This window comes from Equus asinus, chromosome 10 (genome assembly GCF_041296235.1).
Source record: "Equus asinus isolate D_3611 breed Donkey chromosome 10, EquAss-T2T_v2, whole genome shotgun sequence".
Classification (NCBI taxonomy): Eukaryota; Metazoa; Chordata; class Mammalia; order Perissodactyla; family Equidae; genus Equus; species Equus asinus.
The window spans coordinates 94,230,914-94,250,304 of NC_091799.1; the positions used below are offsets into that span (position 1 = coordinate 94,230,914).

The following is a 19,391-nucleotide window of genomic DNA, read 5'->3' on the forward strand; positions in this document are numbered from 1 at the left end:
AGAGTTAATCCCCAAAATATATGAAGAACTCACACAACTCAAAAATAAAAAACAACCAACCTGATCAAAAAATGGGCAGAGGATATGAACAGACATTTTTCCAAAGAAGATATACAGATGACCAATAGATACATGAAAAGATGTTCCACATAATTAATCATCAGGGAAATGCAAATCAAAACAACATTGAGATATCACTTCATACCTGTTAGAGTGGCTATAATCACCAAGAAAAAAAATAACAAATGTTGGAGAGGATGTGGAGAAAAGGGAACCCTCATACCCTGCTGGTGGTAATGCAACCTGGTGCAGTCACTATGGAAAACAGTATGGAGATTTCTCAAAAAATTAAAAATCAAAATACCATATGATCCAGCTATTCCACTACGGTGTATTTATCTGAAGAACTTGAAATCAACAATTCAAAGAGACTTATGCACCCCATGTTCACTGCAGCACTATTCACAATAGCCAAGACGTGGAAGCAACCCAAGTGCTCATTGACTGGTGAATGGATAAAGAAGATGTGGTATATATGTACAACAGAATACTAGTCAGCCATAAAAGTGATGAAATTGTCCCATTTGTAACAACATAAATGGAACTTAAGGGTATTATGTTAAGCGAGATAAGCCAGAGAAAGACAAACACCACATATTTCACTCATATGTGGAAGATAAACAAATACATGGACAAAGACATCAGACTAGTGGTTACCAGAGGGAAAGAGGGCTGGGGGTGGGCATAAGGGGTAAAGGGACACATATATGCGGTAACAGACAAATAATAATGTACAACTGAAATTCCACAATGTTATAAACTATTATGATATCAATAAAAAAAAGTTTTTTTTAAACATGGCACATTTAAGAAAATAAAAGAAAGCTCATGTGTCTGGAAGGGAGAGGCAGAGGAAGGAAAAGGAGAGCAAGAACAAACAGCAGACTCCAGATATGCATATGCCCGGGCTTTGTAGGTCCTGATGCCTACTCTTCTGATGTTGAGAGTAATGGAATGCCATTGAAAGAATTTAAAAAGGGGAGGGACCCAACCAAAGTGTACTTATAAGAGATCATCTGTGCAATTATCACACTATTCAACAATTGCACTCTTGGGCATTTAACCCCGGAGAAACGGAAATTTAGGTTCACACAAAAACCTGTACGTGAACATTCATGGCAGATTTATTTGTAATTGCCAAAAACTGAAAACGGAACAGATAGCCTTCAATGAGAGAATGGTTAAACAAACTGCGGTCCACCCATTCCATGGAATATCATGAAACATTATTCATCAATAAAAAGAAATGAAATATTAATTCATGTAATAACTTGGATGAATCTCAAGGAAATTATGCTAAGTGAAAAAGCCAATCCCAAAAGGTTACATATTGTATGATTCCATTTACATAACTTTCTTTAAATGACAAAATTATAGAAATGGATAACAGATTCATGGTTGCTGGGGTTTAGAGATAGAGAAGGGGTGGGAAATGGGGAAGACATGAGTATTTATAAAAAAGCACAGAGAGGGGCCCTCGTGGTGATGGAACTGTTCTGCACCTTGAATGTGCTGGCGGGTACAGGAACTTACAGATAAAATTGTATGGAACTAAACACACATACACACACTAGAACAATTAAAATTGGGAAAATCTGAATAAGCTTGGTGGATTATATCAATATCAGTATCTTAGTTCTGACTAAAAATTACCACTGGAGGAAACAGGGTAAAGGGTATGTGGGATCGCTCTCTATTATTTCTAACAACTGCGTGTGAATCTACAATTAAGTGAAAAAAGTAATTTTTAAAAAGATCTGGTTACAGTGATTGCAGTGGGCAAGAGTGGATGCCAGGAGAAGAGCTGGGGGCGCTTTTTCAGTTGTGCAGTATTCTCCACATCTCATGCTGGTGGAAAACATTGCCTCCAAACACTAGGATTTAGTGTGTACCAATCTCACAGACTTGTGACCTTGTACTTTATATTTCTGTGTACTTGCCTTAGCTTCCTGATGAGAAATAGAAAGCTTCTTAAGACCAGGAATTGTGTCTGATAAGAGTGTGTAACTCCTATGACAATCAGTGCCAAGCCTTGGCTATCAGTTCTGTATTTTTTAATGCATTACTGTATGCATGTTCACATGCTAGGAGACCGTGGACTTTCACAACAATTTGGTTTGGCTATAATAATCTGCTACAAACAAAATTACAAAAAAGATAAAGCCTATTGTTCTTGCTATTGGGTCTGAATAGTGTTCAGTGGTCCACTGAAATGTCTGTTTAGATTATAGTTCCTTGAACCTAAAGTTAAAAGGGTGTCTTAGAGAGGCTCTGTCATCTATCTTCCTCATTTTTACAGAGCAGAAATATCATGTGGCCTTCCTGAAGACCCACGGGCCAAAGGTGGCCAAGAAGCAGATGGTGACCGGGGAGTACAGGAGTCGATTTACTTTGAAGAGCACCGAGTTAGAAGGAACTCATCTCGGTAAGGGATTAAAGCTGTTTCTAGCTGATTGAAAGCAGAGCATTCGGTTGGCATCTTATGGAACAAGACAGTATGTATTTATTAGCAGATCAGTGATGGGTTCCACAGTCTCTGAGGACCCTTGTACAAAGCCCTGATAAAACCAGAGAAGCCAAAGAAATCACTGCATTCCGCACATACTTGAGTGACAGTCATTCCACCTCCTGAAAACCCATTTTGAGAGAAAATATATAACAACAATAAAGTTTCTTCTTTACAAAAAGCGTAGTTTTCTTATTTTAACATAAAGGATATTTAAGAGGTGCAATGTTACAAATGCTGTGGGCAACCAAGAAAACTATGACAGAATTATTAAGGAAATACTAAAGGACAATATCAGAATATAGTAGAGTATTGCTCCATAGACCATGGGTTTTCAACTAGCTGCATATTAGAGTCACTCAAGGGTTTCCAAAATATCAGTGTCCAGCTAGGAACCCCAAAATTGAATCAGAATATCTGGAATGGGACATTGGCTTTTTTTTTTTATCATTTGCTATTATTATTATTAAAGCAACTCAGGGGTTTCTAATGTGCAAACAATTTGGGAACCACTGACATGAACCAAAGGCAAGATTATACATTCGAAATGCTACATCCTGTCCAGAAAAATATTTCCCTCCATTTATCCGGCTCTCTCATCTTTACTAAATAATACCCTTCCTGTGGATCAAATTTCATGAGTTGCTACCTTCAGTCTTTTCCCAGAATTCTAGAAGTTCAGGATGAAGGAAAACAGATATCAATCCACAATTGTTATTTAACTCAAGACAAGGAAATTATTACAAATATAAATATTCCAGTGGAGGCTGTACCATCAGATGTGTGAAGAGAAAAATAAACCCAGCCCTCATTTTTTTTTCTGCTCATAATCCTGGACCCCAATTTGAATACATCCCTTCAAATGGACCTGGTTCAAAGGTAATGACATAGCCATAAAACTAGAGCTCATCTTGATTCTCTTCTTTTGAAAATGATTCTAAACTCAGAGTGTTTAAGGAGGTACTGGGTGTGCTTTCCAGTTAATTTAAACAGCACTTTTTTCATGACATCCTCAGACCGTCTTCCAAGAGCACTCCATCAAATACTGTCCTGAATAGGGTTTCCGCCAAATAGAGGACAAGGCTAAAACTTTGAAACAAAGGAATTCATAAGCATCACAGCATGGGTGGTGAGAGCATGACCAGAGAACCAGAAAAGGCAAGACAGAAAGCAATATATCCCAAGAGAAAGGGCAAAATGACGCCTTTGAATCACTAGATCTGAGACGCATTCTGAGGAGCAGCAAATTCCTGGGATGTGACATGGGTTTATACCCTGAGGAATTGCTGCCTGGGCTAGCCATTTCTTCCTTCTTCATTGTTTGGGAAAGCTTTGAGATGTAAGAGAATAGAGGTAGCCTGAATAAGCTTGGTAGCAGTAAAACGAGAAAAAGCTTAGGAATTTTTTATACTTTCCATATGCCTGCCTTCCTCCTTGAAAGTATCTCTCATAGTTAACAGTTAATTCATTCAGTATCTCTCAGGTCTGAATAAGTCCTTTGAGAGTGTGGGGAACATAAAGATCATTAACAAAGATTTTGTGACCTTAAATAGCTCACATTCTAGTGAAAAACTGATAGTAATGATCACAAAGGTATTGTCTGATAAAACCTTAGATATAGAAGCAAAATCAGAGGTTTCCAGATGTCGGCCCCAGTGGAATGAGGAGGCAGGAGCCCTCAGTACAAGTCCTAGAATTGCCCCAACCATTCCTGTGATGTAATTTGCCTCTGAGTGATTCAAGTCAATGTTACCCAGCTCAATTTTATGGTAGAGAAGTCTCTATCCTAGAAGCTGGATATGGGATAGAAACTTTGCATGTATTGTACAGGTTCTCTCAACAAAATGCTGATCATTGTGATAAAAAAGAAATAAAAGTGTGAGTTAGCCTTTGGAGGCTCGAAGTTAAGCTACAGCATCTGGTCACATGCCTTGTCCAAGAAGTCTGCCTTTGAATGCATGTGTACTGATACCACCATCATTTGGGAAGGGTCTTCTGCCCATTGTGCAGGTTGCAGAATCTATTTTCTATTCAGCTCTGGCAAAACATGAATGATTCACCTATTGAAGATAAAAAGCCAATACAAAGGCAAACATTGTTGGTATATTTGAAAGTGGAGGAGTAGATTTTCTTGGAAAAGTAGACTTGGGGCACAGATAGAAGAGGAAATAAAATCTTAGGAAAATTCATATCCTCTAAGAGATGCTAGCAAAGTGTTCTAGTAATGGAGATATCACTTAACAAAGGAGGTCCATTCAGCTGCTATAAATGAGTGGCTACTATTGAAACCAGAGCGGTAAGACCCAAACATTTTTTCAAATACTAAGAAAATTCCCTTCAGAGAGATGATGGAGTTGTGAAGTCTGCATTATTATAACGTCAGATTCATGGACAGTCACAGCACAAGAGCCTTAGATATGCATCCAGCTCTAGAGACCCAGGCAACGGTTGAGACTTTCATAGCTTATCAAGCTAACAAACACTTTAAAAAAATTATTAAATCCATTGTTGGCAACAGTACAGGAGAAAAAGTAATAACCTTCTAAGCCATCAGCAGGAGTTTGGCAACATCTATTGCAATGTTAATGTTTATACCTTTGACCAGAAATTCCATCTCTGACAATGTATCATAAGAAAGTAATCAGCAAATGTATAAAGATATTTGTAGAAATGTAGCCATCCTGATGTTACATATGATATTAAAAATTGGAAATAACTCAATGCCCATCAGGAAGAAATTAGTTATATAAATCACATGAGGGTCAACAGCATCCCAGATAACCATTAAAAAGCATGATGGAAATCTTGCACTATTGTGTACGTGGAAAGATGTAAATAACAGTTTTTACAGTCAAGTAAAAATGCTGGTAAGGAATAGTATGAAGAGTAAAATTCCACTTTTTATTTTAAAAATGTGTATACACAGAAAAATCTCTGGAGTATAAATTTAAATGTTAAAGCATATGCAGTAAAGGATTAACAATGAACATCATTGGGCAGGACAGTTCATCTTGGCATATTTTACATTCTTCATTACATGTTTCTATATTTACTTCCTTTGTTTCATATTCCTATATTTTTTGAAATTTTGCAATAATAATGTTGCATTTTATCATTAAAAAATAAAACAATGACTAGATTTCTGTTTTTTTTAACAGACTTTAGAGCTTTGTGATTGTCAGAGGTCAACAACAAGAAAAAGATTAGGAGTCTTGAGAGCCATGTCACTTAGGACCCAGCAATCAGATTATGGAATCATGAATTTCACAGGAAAGTTAAGGCTGCCTGCCTTGACCAGGGGTCACATCCATTCTGGGGGAGAAGCTAAGTTTTTAAGCACTTTCCAAGAGTGAAGGACTCAGAGGAACTGTTTAGTAATCACTTGGGTCTACATAAATTATACCCTACTCTACTTGCTCTCTATAACTTTTAGTACTGTTAATTGCACCCTCCTCCCCAAGAGACTTTTTTTCCTTAACTATCAATTCACCACTCTCTCCTGCATAGTTAAAAGTAAACTCCAGTCTCTGTGAATTTCTTTCTAAACTCTTTGCTGGTTTCTCTCTTGTCCTCATCTTGTGAAAATAATTATTTCCTGGAGTTTTCTTCTTTCCCTCTTTTTATTTTACTTATTTTTACTGTTCCTGAGTAACCTATTTCATACTCAGTCTCATCTACCCTTCATTAGCTTTGTCCACCAACTTTAGGACCCAAACCCAGATCTGTTTCCTGAGCTCCTGTCCCACATACACATCTGCTCCTTGGACATTTCTGATTAAATGACCCACAGACTCCTAAGCCAAAGTAAATGTATTAACCACCCCCCCCCAACACATACACACTTCCACCACACTTTATCACTCTGTATTTTCTTTTAGATGAATGATGTCATCAACCTCTCCAAACATCAAAGCCTTCAGAGTCAACTTCAACTCTTGCTCCCTCACTATTCCACAAAGTCCAATAAATTCTGCCTCCTAAACATCTCATATATTCGTTCTCCACTTTCCACCTCCACTACCACTACATTGATTTAGACTCTTTGTATTTCTTTAGATTATTTTAATAACCCTTAAATGGCCTCCAAGCCTGACACCAAGCTAAGCTTTCTCTTGATATGCTTATCTAGCCACATTATTTTCTTACTTAAATTCTTCATAAAATTATCATTGCCTTCAAGTTCTCCATGATCTCTTCTTACCTTTGCAGACTCAACTATCCTTACATCCACACCATACTGTGCCCTTAATGTCCCCCAAAACCACTATGCTTCCTCATGCCTCCATACATTTTTTTATTCCCTCTGCTTTCAAGATTCAACATGTCAAGGACCAGCTCCAGAGCCACTGGAAAGTTAATTAGGAGTGCCCTACATGGAGACAATTTTGTATCAAGAGAGTTATTATTTGGGAAGCCTGAGATCACATAATGAAGCAGAGAACCAGAATCAATTTTCAAGAAAAATCAAGATCAGAGAAGTTATGGAAATTCATGACAAAAGAATATTGCCCATAGGGAAAAAGAAAAGGAAGGACACAAGCAGGAGAGGTTAATTTGTGGTTCAGATAGTTTCAAGAAAGAAGAAATAAGTTCAGAAAAGAGACCTTGGCTGGTAGTTCAGACTTGAGGTAGTAAATTGACAGTTGGTGCGGGCAAGCCACTTTTATTTGAAAACTAGGTCCTTTCAAGGAAATAAGGAAAAGTGTAATTGCAAAACACAAGATGGAGTGGCTGGAACACTCGCAATTGTTTCCTCAGTGGTCAATTCCACCAGTCTTTCTGACCATGGTTGACTGAAGCAAGTGTGGAGACATGTGACCCAAGATAGACCCAAATTTTCTCCCTTAGGAATTTATAAAGTGGAAGAAGGACAACCAGAGACAAAAGACAGTGTGCACTGATTTACATCATGGCAATGGCCTCTTGAGTTGCTGCTTCTGACCTCCCCAGAGCAGCCTTGGTTTCCCTCCTTCTGCAGATTTGATTTGGACTGCCCAGTGTCTGTCACTAAATTTCCATTTTGTCTTTAGCTCTCCAAAAGGTCTCCAAATTATTTGGGAACAAAGCAAGTTGTAGAACAATATGTTCAATATGATTTCTTTTGTGTTCAAAAGAGGGGTGCTTAAAATTTAGATTTAGAGCAACACAGAATAAATCCAGACCTTAGGACTGTGTTGATTTCCAACATTGGTGGAAGGTGCCTGATGACTTTCATGATTATAAGCTAGTTGCTCTCCTGGTCGGTGTTGTGGCCTCTAGTTGGCATCATGAAACTTAATTGCCCATATTGCAAAAATACTCAGCAGAGATGGACAGACATTATTGAGGGGTGGCGTTTGATTGAGGGCAGTGTGTGACTTAGGTGAACCTGTGGTAAAAGCACTCCCTGTGGGGAGATCCCTCAGGAAGAAATATTTCCTACACACACCCTCACTTGGAGTTAACAGATAGGTCAACAGTTTAAAAGTTTGTAATTAAAATGCAATGTCGGAAGAAAAAGGCCAGGATTATCCTAGAGAGACAAGTATCCATACAATCATAGCAAAGCGAAATCATCCTCAGAAAGTCATTGTTCAAATTGACTTCTACAGCACAGGCAGAGAGGAAAACCAGAACTAAGATAAACAAGGTGGTAATTGGGAAGATAACACTCTGACACATCCAAAGGTTGTGGCTGAAAACAGGAAAGCAAATAGTAGGACAGTGATCAGTACAAAACATGGAAGGTGATTCAGGATGAAGAGTGAGCAGGTGCTGGAAGAATCTCTCTGTTTGGAAACACTTTCTAATATGTCCCTCAATCCACAAGTTCATTAGACTCTATGACAGCATTTACCCTACCGAGATCACTGGCAGTCTTGTAGATGTCCCCCATAAAACTGAGCTCATGCAGGAGAGGGACTGCATGTTCATCTCTGGGTGTTCAGCACTTACCAGAGTACCTGGCACAGGGGAGACCACAAATGGTTGCTGAAAGCATGTTGAATAAACTAGGACATTAGCGTACTATTTGGAGCACAAAAGTAGCATTTTAATCTAATCTAGATAACTGTGGAAGAGAATGACAGAAGCAAATATGTTTAAATTAAGGGTATTTCTAAAATTGTCAATAGAATGCCTTTGTATAACATTCTTTTTCAGATGGTAAATAATTGCCTGTTCTTTGGAGAAACTTTCAAACGTTAAACTGATGCTGGAAATGGGAGGGAAAAAAAGCAAATTGGTCTTGATTGCAACAGATTAAAGTACGCATTTTCTTCTTTTGCCAAATTCCCATATTCTGGAAGAATAATATCTGTGTGCTCTTCCTGCATATTTATAATATCTAGTGAAGTGTTTGTTAATCTTTTATCATAGCAAGGATCAATCCCAATATACTCAACCAAGAAGGGTTCTTTTGCCTTCACACCAAGTGAAATATTTGCACCGCTTTATTGGACCCTGAGAACTGTACTTTTTAAAAACTGCCTATTCATCGTGTGGTCATATCTTAAAATATTCCTGTATCTATCAAAGAACTGTTTATCTAAAAATGTCAACTCTAGCTTTGAAACCTCAGAATGCAGAATTAAAATTGGTAGAAAATAAAAAATCAGAGTAAATCTAATTGCATTAATATTTTTCCATGGTCACAACATGAGCCTAATCTCTCACAGAGGTCTTAGCAATCTTACTGTGGGCACAGCGGGCTATACATTCTTCCACAATGGAGAACAACAACAAATCAGAAAATTACAAAATAGGCCTTTAAGATTCAAATCAGCTTCTCTAGTATTTATACAAAGATAATAAAAAGAAATGCCACAGGAATTGCCATGTATGACAAAGCCATTCCTCTTAATATGTACAACAGCTTCAGAACTATAGTGAATTAGGCAGAGCATGAAGTTGCATTCAATTTGTGAAAAAAAAATCCAAAATAATAGAACAAGAAGCCCTTCAAAAGGCTTCATTTAAATGTTTTAAGAGTCCATCTGGCTTTTTTTCTCCCCAATATTTCAATGTTCAGAAAGGACATATCTTGTTAGTATTACTACAGAACTTTAGAGACACCGTAGCATAGTGAAAAAGCATGGCTTCAGAATGAGCTAGAACTCAATATGAATACCAACACCATTACTTTGGGCAAGTGCGTAATCCACCTGAGTCTCAGAATACTCAGTTGTAAGACAGGATAAATGATATCTATCTGGTTGAGTTGACATGAAGAATGAAACCAATGGCATAACATGTAAGACTCCTGGTGCAATGTGGGTGCTGGAGAAATTTCTCTCTTTGGGAAGCTTACTGATTTTTTTATAATGCATGAAGATTTAAAATACAAAGGGACAGCATACAAAGGAGGAGAGGAAAGACATATATGGATTACAAAACAGAAGAAAAGTAATATGCTGAGGTCTAAATGTCACTTGGGGGTGAAAATCTGTGTTGATTTCTGATGGTGTTACCACAGTGTGGGGTCAGCCATCTCCCCACAATTCCCCCAGCCCTTTGGCATTCAGAACATGACCTCTTAGCCCCTGGACTTAAGGTTTGGTGTATCTGATAAAAGCTTTGCTAAATTGTTGTTCTTTCATGTTTCATCATCTCTGCAGAGTGAGAAAATCCTGATAGAAATAATAGATGGAATAATTTGGGAAAATGGCTTTTCATTCTCTGTCTTTTGGACGGAATTCAGAGAATCTGTTTTACATATATTGCCTTAGATAAACTCACTTGAGATTGGAAATATTTTCAATTTTCTTTATTAGTTATCATTAGCATCCCTCCAGTTAGCTGTTATTTATGTGCCTTTAAGGTTCGGACCTCAGTCTCTCAAACATTTGGAAAATATACATCCGAATAAACAGTATGGTAAGAGTATCTGTTAAGTGCCACTAATCCCATGATCTTGACCAGGAATTTTTAAAAAAAGAAGGAAAGAAATTTTCTCATGTTCTTGCCCAGAGGAGCACTAATGGGTTATGAACCCTTTCAGAGTCATACAGCAGAGAGAAAAATGGTTGCCTTGGTAACAAGGCAGACCAATCAGCTGCATACACTCTCCCCAGAGCATCTAATTTATTCAGCAAATGCAGGCTGGAACAGGTGGCTAACCTAAATGATGCCAAAAAGCTTTAGCTCTGAACATACGAACCTCCACATTTTCTTATATACAAAGTTTTATTCTTGTCCCTCATAAAGGAAGAGTTAACAAGGTGCATTTCAGCGTAGAATGTAACACATTAGTAGTCACCAGAGCTGTCTGCATTTGTCACTTTTGAATTTTCTGACAAAAAGAAAGGTATGTGATTTGAAGAAACGATCGCTACTGACAACTTAATTCTGCTGGTTACTTTGAACTCGGAGGTCATCCCAACCCCTATTATAAAATTCCATTATTTGTATTTTAATAAATCGAATATTATTGTGAGTTTTAATAAGAAAAGACTTGATCCCTAGACTTCACAATTCTTGCTTTAGATAATAAACAGTTGCAGAAATTCCAATTTTTTAAGCTATCTGACAGCACATAGGTATTTGTGAAGAATTCTGGGTTGTAAAAGGGGAAATGAGGAGAATAATACCAAGCTAGTTAAAGCTCTATTTATTATAGCATTAAATAATCCCATTAGCTGTATCTAAAGTTATAAAGGAAAAATCTGGAAAACTAACAGTAGGGTATAAACTCTTTCATACTATATAAGGATGTTATTGATCCAGACCTACTTTCCTTTTCCAAACTCATCTCCAAAGGCACTCTGACCTATATCAACAGAATGCCAATGAAATCTGCTTTTCATATTCTGCACTTTGCATTTGCTATTGTCTCTGTCTTAGAATGTCCTTCCACTGCTAGAATTCCTGCTTAATGTTTATCCATTCTTCAAGGCTAAGATCAAGCATTTTCTCTCCCCAAAAGCCTTTCCTACCTCCCCAGGAAGAATTACAAGCATCCTGCTCTGCTCCCTCTGCAAGTAATTCCATTGTTTATTTCTGTATCTACCTTTTTCATCAGATTGAGTACCCCCAGACCTTACATTTAGGAACTGTGTTCTATTTGCTTCTCATCTCCAGAGTAGTACCTGGCTCATAGTATAAAATCATAAATATTTGGTAAAAGAATGAATTAGTTATTGACACAAAATCTGCACAACCTAACATATGACCAAAGATTTTCAGAAATTTAAACAGAATCTCACTAATTTAGAACAAAGTATAATCAAGTGCCCTTGTATACGTAAAGAACCCGTAATTTTTTAAATGAGTAGAATATTTTCTTCAAATCAAGTCACATGCAGCTTCTCTCTTTAAACCTAAATGTCAGTCCATCATCCAGGCTGCTGGTCCTGCTCATTCCCTCTTCAAAGCATCTCTACTGAAAACCACAGGCTTCGAAGAGCAGAGCTTGAAAATACTGGACTAGACATTACACATTCAATTTGCCTTCCTACTTCCCAGTACATAGTAATCACATGAGCAAATGTTTGTTGAAAATGACATTTAAAATAGGAGACAGCATTAGCTGGGGAGTTCAGGTCTTGGCGTTTCTCAATTGATCTGTTTTTGAAGTCTTCCAATTGTTTCCTGAGGTGACCCTTGCCGCCTGAGGGTGTTTCCTTGGCAACAGGGATGACTGCTTCCAGCATGTAGAAAAAAGTCATCTCTGTTTGTTTTATGCTCCACTACCACTCAGAGATGTTATTTTGTTTAAAAAAAAAAAAAAGCAAGACCCTTCATTTTTAAGTATCAAATTGGCTCTCCAGTTCATGGGCTTCACATTACTCTGGAAAACAAGAGGTGGTGATAATTATGTGGCAATAGTTTCCTCATCTCATGAAAAGGACACAACCTCTATATTGGTGGGTTTTCTTTCTCCTTCCCTAATTATCCCACATGCCTGCCTATGCATACACACACACATACACGCAAATACACACATATCTTTTTCTTTCTTCCTTCCTTCCTTTTTTCGCTCACTCCCTCCCTCCTTCCTTCCATCTTTCCTTTCTTTCTTTCCTGTGTTAAAGCTCTTTGCTTGCTATCAATTCTCTCCTTTCTGCATGGTCTCTGTTTTATCCATGTTTTATTTTGAGTAATGGCTTCTTTGCACATTTCAGTTTCCAAAATCAACCAAATTACAAGTCAGAGTTAAGCACCAACCTATTATGGCCAAAAAAGTCTTGGTTAGAGCACATGGCATTTGATAAGCTCACATAACCCCATATTATTGCCAGATGAGATGGGAAAATAAAATAGGCCTTGAAATTAATGTTCTTTATGATCAATTCCTCTTTAATTCACATTTGCTCAGACATTGTTAAATGGTAGAGCAACATTTTATTTGTTATGCTTTATGCCTCCCGAAAGCAATTTGAGAACATTTTTCTTGCTATCGATGAAACTTCTTTATGCCAATTTCATACAATTACACAGTGATAGCACAAAAAGGCTGGAATACCTAGTATGTCAGACATACCTTCATACTGTTTTGCCTGGATTTTGTACTCACAAAACAGGGATGGATAATGAGGTTGTATAGAGTTGTGCTGGGGAAAATTCTTCCTAAAGGACACTTCCTGATATCATTTTTATGCCAATTTCAGTAGGTAAATAACTAAATAAATTAGATTTTTAGAGTATACAATGGCACATCAAAAGGCTTAGACTCAAAGCCCAGCTTTTTCAATGTAGAATGCACAGAATTCTAAACATGAACAGTAAAAGCACAATGATTTATTTCATATCCAAAGTATCCATGGAATACAAATTTTAAAATATCACTTGACAGGTGGTGGTTATAAATCCATATATTTACAATCCATTTTATTCCAATAAACTCAGAACTTTAGATCTGCAATGGACCTTAGAAATAATGTCATCTGTTATTTTACATAGGAGGAAATGAGCACCAAGAAACAATAAGAAATACACCCATGCAAATTGGTCTCAGACCTTGGACAAGTATCAGAAAATCTTTTGATTCTTACTTGTTTACTATATAAAATGTTCACTATAAAGTCCTTAAAGGCAAGAGCTGCATTTTACCTTTATTGTTAAGTGTTTTATTTTGAAACATGATGCTCAACTTTCAACAATCTCTAATCAATTATTTATACATGGAGCATCAGCTACGAATGCTTCCAACTAAAAGCAAGAGAAAACACCATTTACAGTGGCTAAATAAATATTAGTTTATTTTTCTGACATAGCAAAGAGTCTTGAGGGAGGCTACTGGCATTGGGTCAGTGGTTTCAGCAGGTTAAGGCTGGAATTTCTGAAATTGTCTTGGGATATCCTCATATTTGCCTCCTCTTGGTCACAAAATGGATGCAGCAGCTTTCAGCATCCCGGTCTGCCTTCATGAAGAAAGGGAGAAGAAGCCATGCCAGCCATATCTTTCTCTTATAGCAGGTAAACAATATTTTTCATAGAGCTCTTAAAAAATTTATGCTCATGTCTCAGCATCCACAACTAAATAATATGGCCACTGTCACTGCAAGGGAGCCTGGGAACTTAGTTTTTTCAACTGTTATAACAAACATGACAATGGAGAAATGGATTTGAAATACCTGGAGATGAGCTAAAAAGATTATATGCTTATTTGTTGATGGATAGGTAGCTAGCTAGATAGATTGATAGATGATAGATAGATAGATGGATAGACAGATAGAGGAAGAAAGAAATCAGGAAGAAACAGAGAAAGTAATCAGGAAAGAGATCAAAAAAGAAAATAGGAAAAACGTATTTTACTGAAATCTTGAAATAGTAAAGTGAAGTATTCAAAATGAGAAATAGAGGGGATATGAAGCTGCATATGCACGTTTTCCAAATGCCTTCCATGGTGAAATCCCAGGAGCGTGTCCAGTGAGCACTGTCACTAGTAATCAAAGCAGGCTAACAGAGAGAGTAGAGCAGTTTCAGTGGACATTAAGAACCCAGTGTTTGGCCAGTTGGTAGGTCAAGGGAAAGCATCAGAGAAACTATTGCTAAGAAAATCACTTATATGTATCCAAAATTTAAAATCGCTAAACTGTGTGGATAATGTAAAATAACTTTCTCTCACTCTTCTTAACACAGAATTTGGAAGAACAATATTATTACAAACTATTTATCGTTTGACTTTAAAGTCACTTCCAAGTATTCTGAAAGTACTTACAAATATTTATAGAAGCTCTTTCTTTTCCTTTGGGTCAGTATCACCCAATATGAAAATCAGGTGTGCTGGATGAATTGCTATAGGATCAAGTAAGCAGGTTCAACTTCTAGGTCACCCTTGTCCCTTTATCCTTCTAAACACAAGTGTGAAAGTTCATGGTATCTCTCTGTCCTTAATCCCCTTTTAGAATATCAACTCCAGGGTAGTCTCCGTTGGGCTTGTCTGCTGCTACATCTCAAGTGTTTACAACAGTGCCTGGTACAATATAGTCCTTCAACACATAGTTGTTGCCTGATGACGTAAAAATGAATCCCTTGTAGACCAATTGCCTACCAGGCAAATAATAGTCTACCTGGAGGTGAAATTCAATAAATTCTGCAAAACTCTCCTCCAACACGAGTTGTACAGCAATAGAGTTAAACATCAGACCCTTCATAAAACAGCTCATTGATCAAAAGATTTAGACTACAAAAAAAAAAGAACCACATGCTTATCTTTCTGTTTCTGTTGCTAAGCCCAGTGCCTGGCGCATAGTAAATGTTTGTAAAATGAATTGCTGACCTGATTTTATATGGAGTGACTACCAAAGTGGTGGTGATCACAGTTTTGGTTCAAACCTTAAAATAAAACCACACTGACGTGTTTCCAATGAACATTCAACTCCTGAACTTCATTCTTAAGAATATTATCCAAGTTCAACATCATTCCTCTTTCCAACCAGAAGGCTAATGAAAATTTGAGAGGAAATTCATAAGACCCAAGTCAGAGTTAAGCTTATACTCACTCATGTATGAACATGTACACATTTAGCATAGCTCTTTTTTCTTATATCATTCTGGGCTTGTAAAATAAATTATCCTCAAAGAGGAAAAAAAAAAGGGTACAACTAAGAGCCCTAGTGGGCTTTTCTCTAAGAAAACAGAACTGAATAACCCTACAAAGAACAGGATTCTGTAAAATCATGTTATTAATTTGTATCTACGCAATTCCAAGTACAATTTGGAACAAGTGTAAATGAAGATAATATATTTCTTTATGGCTGGAAAATTAAAAACATTGCTTTGTTGCATTTAACTTTTTTTTTATTAGTACCTAAACCAGCCTTAAAGTAGAGCTCATCATTATACCATTTATACACAATTCTACAACAGAACAGCAGGTAAAGTAAACATATGCGTTCTCAACGTCAGATGTTGCATTTACTGAAATACTTTTAAAACAAGCTCTACTCTTCCAGTCATAATATTTTTACGGTTCCGTGCAAGCTTAGCTAGGTGAGCATAATCCCATGTTAATATCTTATAGGTATGCATGTACACATTTTTTAAAAGCACTGTAATTCTTCCAACTCTTATTGATTTCAGCAAAGCCAAAGAAGTTCAGTTTCTTTCTCGCATAACTGCAAGCATAAAGATATTTTTAGTTTAAGCATTTTATTCCATAAAATGAAAAGGAACAAAACACACCCAAAGCAAAACACACAAACAAAAGACAGAAATAAGTCAGTTGGAAAGCCGTAGGCTGAAGCGTTAATTGAACATTACCTTTTTCTCATAGTGAGGAAAATGCATCATGGTCATTTCTGTCTTTCTCACAGTGCTGGTTTAAAATCCCCAGCTGAGAAGGCAGCTGTGCAGAGCAAGGAACTGGTGAGCTCAGCAGGAATCCTGTATCCTAATGCTACTCCCAGAAATTCATGCTTTCTTTCAGTTGCCGTGCTGTCATTAGTAATGCCAGAAATGTGAAATGTTGTCCTCTTTTCCACAGCAGTGGTACAAAGATCACAGGGCTGATGTCTTTAAAGACTTCAAAAGCCTGGATCACCCTGTTTTTATTGTTATTTATTTTCAGTGTAGCTTCCAAAGTGCAGGCGTTGGCTACTTTTCAAGGTATTTGAAATTCTGGAGAGCTTTCATTAATCATAGTGTTAATGGAATAGATGGCAAAACAGACATGAAAGTTGAAGCATATGGGAGAGGGAATGGTAAGGTTGCTTTTTTTCCCCTCCCCATGCAAAAAAAAAAAAAAAAAGACTTCCCTGTTGTAGCGCAATTGTTTTTCCTAGAAGGCAACCATGAAACCTTGTCTTAAGAACCAAAAACATTATATGTTATGCCTCAGGTAAAAGTAACAATACAAAATTAACTACAACCTAAAATAAAGCTACATTTCTTAAAAGCCCTTGAAAAAGGAATTATCTGTTTCCACATAGAACATTAAAAATGTTTTATGAAGTACTCTCGAAATGACTTGAAAAATAATTACAGGGAAAGTGCTGGACAACATCATGGCTGCAGTTGCTGGCTGCAGGACAAGATTGATGGACAACATTGTCGTAAGTGAATATAGTGAGTGTGTCATATTCAGAGCTAGGGATTCTGGTGGGGGTTAGCCTTCAAAATCAGAGGAAAAGCAATTGTTTATGTTTTTGAGGGTATCATAGATTTTAAATATACATATATTTTGAATGTATGTAAAAATATAAAATATATATACATATATGTGCTTAAAGTACCAAATCACATTTATATGTATAAAATAACATTTATATGTATAAAATATCCATGTACGTTGGTATGTATATTCAAAGACATTAGGCTTAAATATTTAAAATAATATTTACTGTTTCAATACTTAAAACAATTATTAACATATTAAAATAAAACTTAAACAATAATTTTAAATATGTAGTTTACTATTGTGTACATTTCCGTTAGTACCTGAAAGCTACAATCAGAAATAAAAGTCAGTACAAAATAACTAATAAACAAGAATATATTCTAAGTCATTTTAGGAGTGTCTTTTGCTTATATTTAGTTAATTTTATAAGTCGATTTTGAGAAAGATGTAGAGCTGAAATAGTAACATTTTGAAAGTCTCGTTTACCCATGGATTATGTCATCCAATAGGAGTTTACAAGAATATACTTGGTATCTAGAATTTTATCATGCTAACTTAAAATCAAGATTACATAAAACAAAAATTCAGATACATACATCGTGGAAGCTTGTCGTCCTTTGAGGAGGCCGCCTTTATTTTTCAAGTGGAGTTCCAACCAAAAATATTTTGGAAAATAAAAAACCATTACATTTTCTATTTCTGCAAAACAAATAACTACAAATTTAGTAGCTTAATGTAAAACATAGTTATCTTGTTTTGAAAATTTAAATGAACTAATTTTATAAAGAAGCATGCAGCTCAAAAATGTTGCCTTAGCATCCTGTGTGATAGTAATAATTGCTCTTCTTTTCCGATTCATTCATTCATTCCATTACAATATCTATTGTGATTTCTACCAATAGTTGAAATTTTTTGCCCTCAAGAAGTTATTTATTTTGTCTCCTAAAACACCTTTTCTAAATGTATCAAATATTCAGTTTTAGTCTCAACAACTATATGCAAATTTGTCCAAAGATGCTACTCTGTGTAGGAAAATGAACATAATGCATGATGAAAAATTGAGAAGATATTAATGTCTACCATACTACTATTTTAGGGATGCATTTTTCACCATTCTCCAAAACAATTTCAGATAGATTGAAGAATTAAAATTAATATTAAATTATAGTTAAAATTAACATAGTAGGATCAAATTTGGAAGGATGTGTGAAAATACTAAAAAGTACAAAAAAAGAAAGTTGACTAGACTATATATTTTTAATACGCTAAAAATTATTTTTAGACTAGACTATAAAAATTATTTTCAGCTTATTACTTAAAGAGCTAACAGAGATTCAATAAGATACATAGGGCTTCAACTAACTAATTGACAAAGAGCTCGAACAGATACTTCAAAAAGAGCAAATGCAAACCAGAAAGTCATTAAGAAAAAAAGTTCAACTTCACAAATAATTATAGAAGTTCAAAAAAGTTAAAATTGTATTTCATTTTTGCCTATTAATAATCAGTTTTTAAAATATGCAATTCACAATAACGATGGCGATATAGTATCAGATATTACTGTTGATGGTTCAAACTGGTATAGGGCAATTTCACAGGAAAGTAATGGCAATAGAAGAGATCAAAGAGAAAATGTCCACCAATGGATACTAATAGCCATCTTTGGGATCCTTTTTTTAATTTTATTTTAAGCCTATTTATAACGATGCTCAGCATAGTACATCACAGAAATGAAAAAGTAGAGAAACTGAATGTCCAACAATAAGTGAATCATTTCAGAAAGTATCAGCCTTGGCAGCAGGCAGGCAGAGCGGGCTGTGACGGACAGCACACATAAAACATCAACACTCATTTGGGAGGCGTGGCTGTGACCAGCTCTGAAACAAGATGGAGGCAAGGACAGTCGCAACCACAAAACAACTAAACAGCCCCTCCTTTGTATTACCCCAGTGACTACTGCTTATTTACCGGTGACAACCAGCATGGCTTTAATCTTGTAACCTCCTAAAGAATAATTGCCATGATAGCCAATCCCTGGATTGTCCCTGAGTTCTGACAGCATCCAATTCAGAAATGGCCCCCTCCTCTTTAAACCCTACTTGGAATCACCCGGCACAAGCCCCATCCTTCAATATATCTCCGAAGTCTTCCTACTGAGACCCCCACAGGTCCTTTGGAGAGGACTCGCCCCTGGCTACAGCAAGCTAAATAACCTTACTTAGTTTCACTCAGATGTGTTCTCATGGTCTTTGGCTGCTGGATTTCAAAAAGTTAAGTTATGACAGC

The 19,391-nt window shown here is 36.4% G+C and overlaps 1 long non-coding RNA gene across 2 annotated transcripts in view; it reads right to left on the bottom strand.

Annotated features, from left to right (window-relative positions):
* Nucleotides 1-16,718, bottom strand: part of LOC139046441 (uncharacterized) — a 186,480-nt gene extending 169,762 nt beyond the window's left edge. For both annotated transcript variants that reach the window (XR_011506528.1, XR_011506526.1), the window contains exon 1: nucleotides 16,250-16,718. This is a non-coding gene — a long non-coding RNA (uncharacterized lncRNA). The remainder of the gene's footprint in view (nucleotides 1-16,249) is intronic.
* Between the last annotated feature and the right edge of the window lie 2,673 nt (nucleotides 16,719-19,391).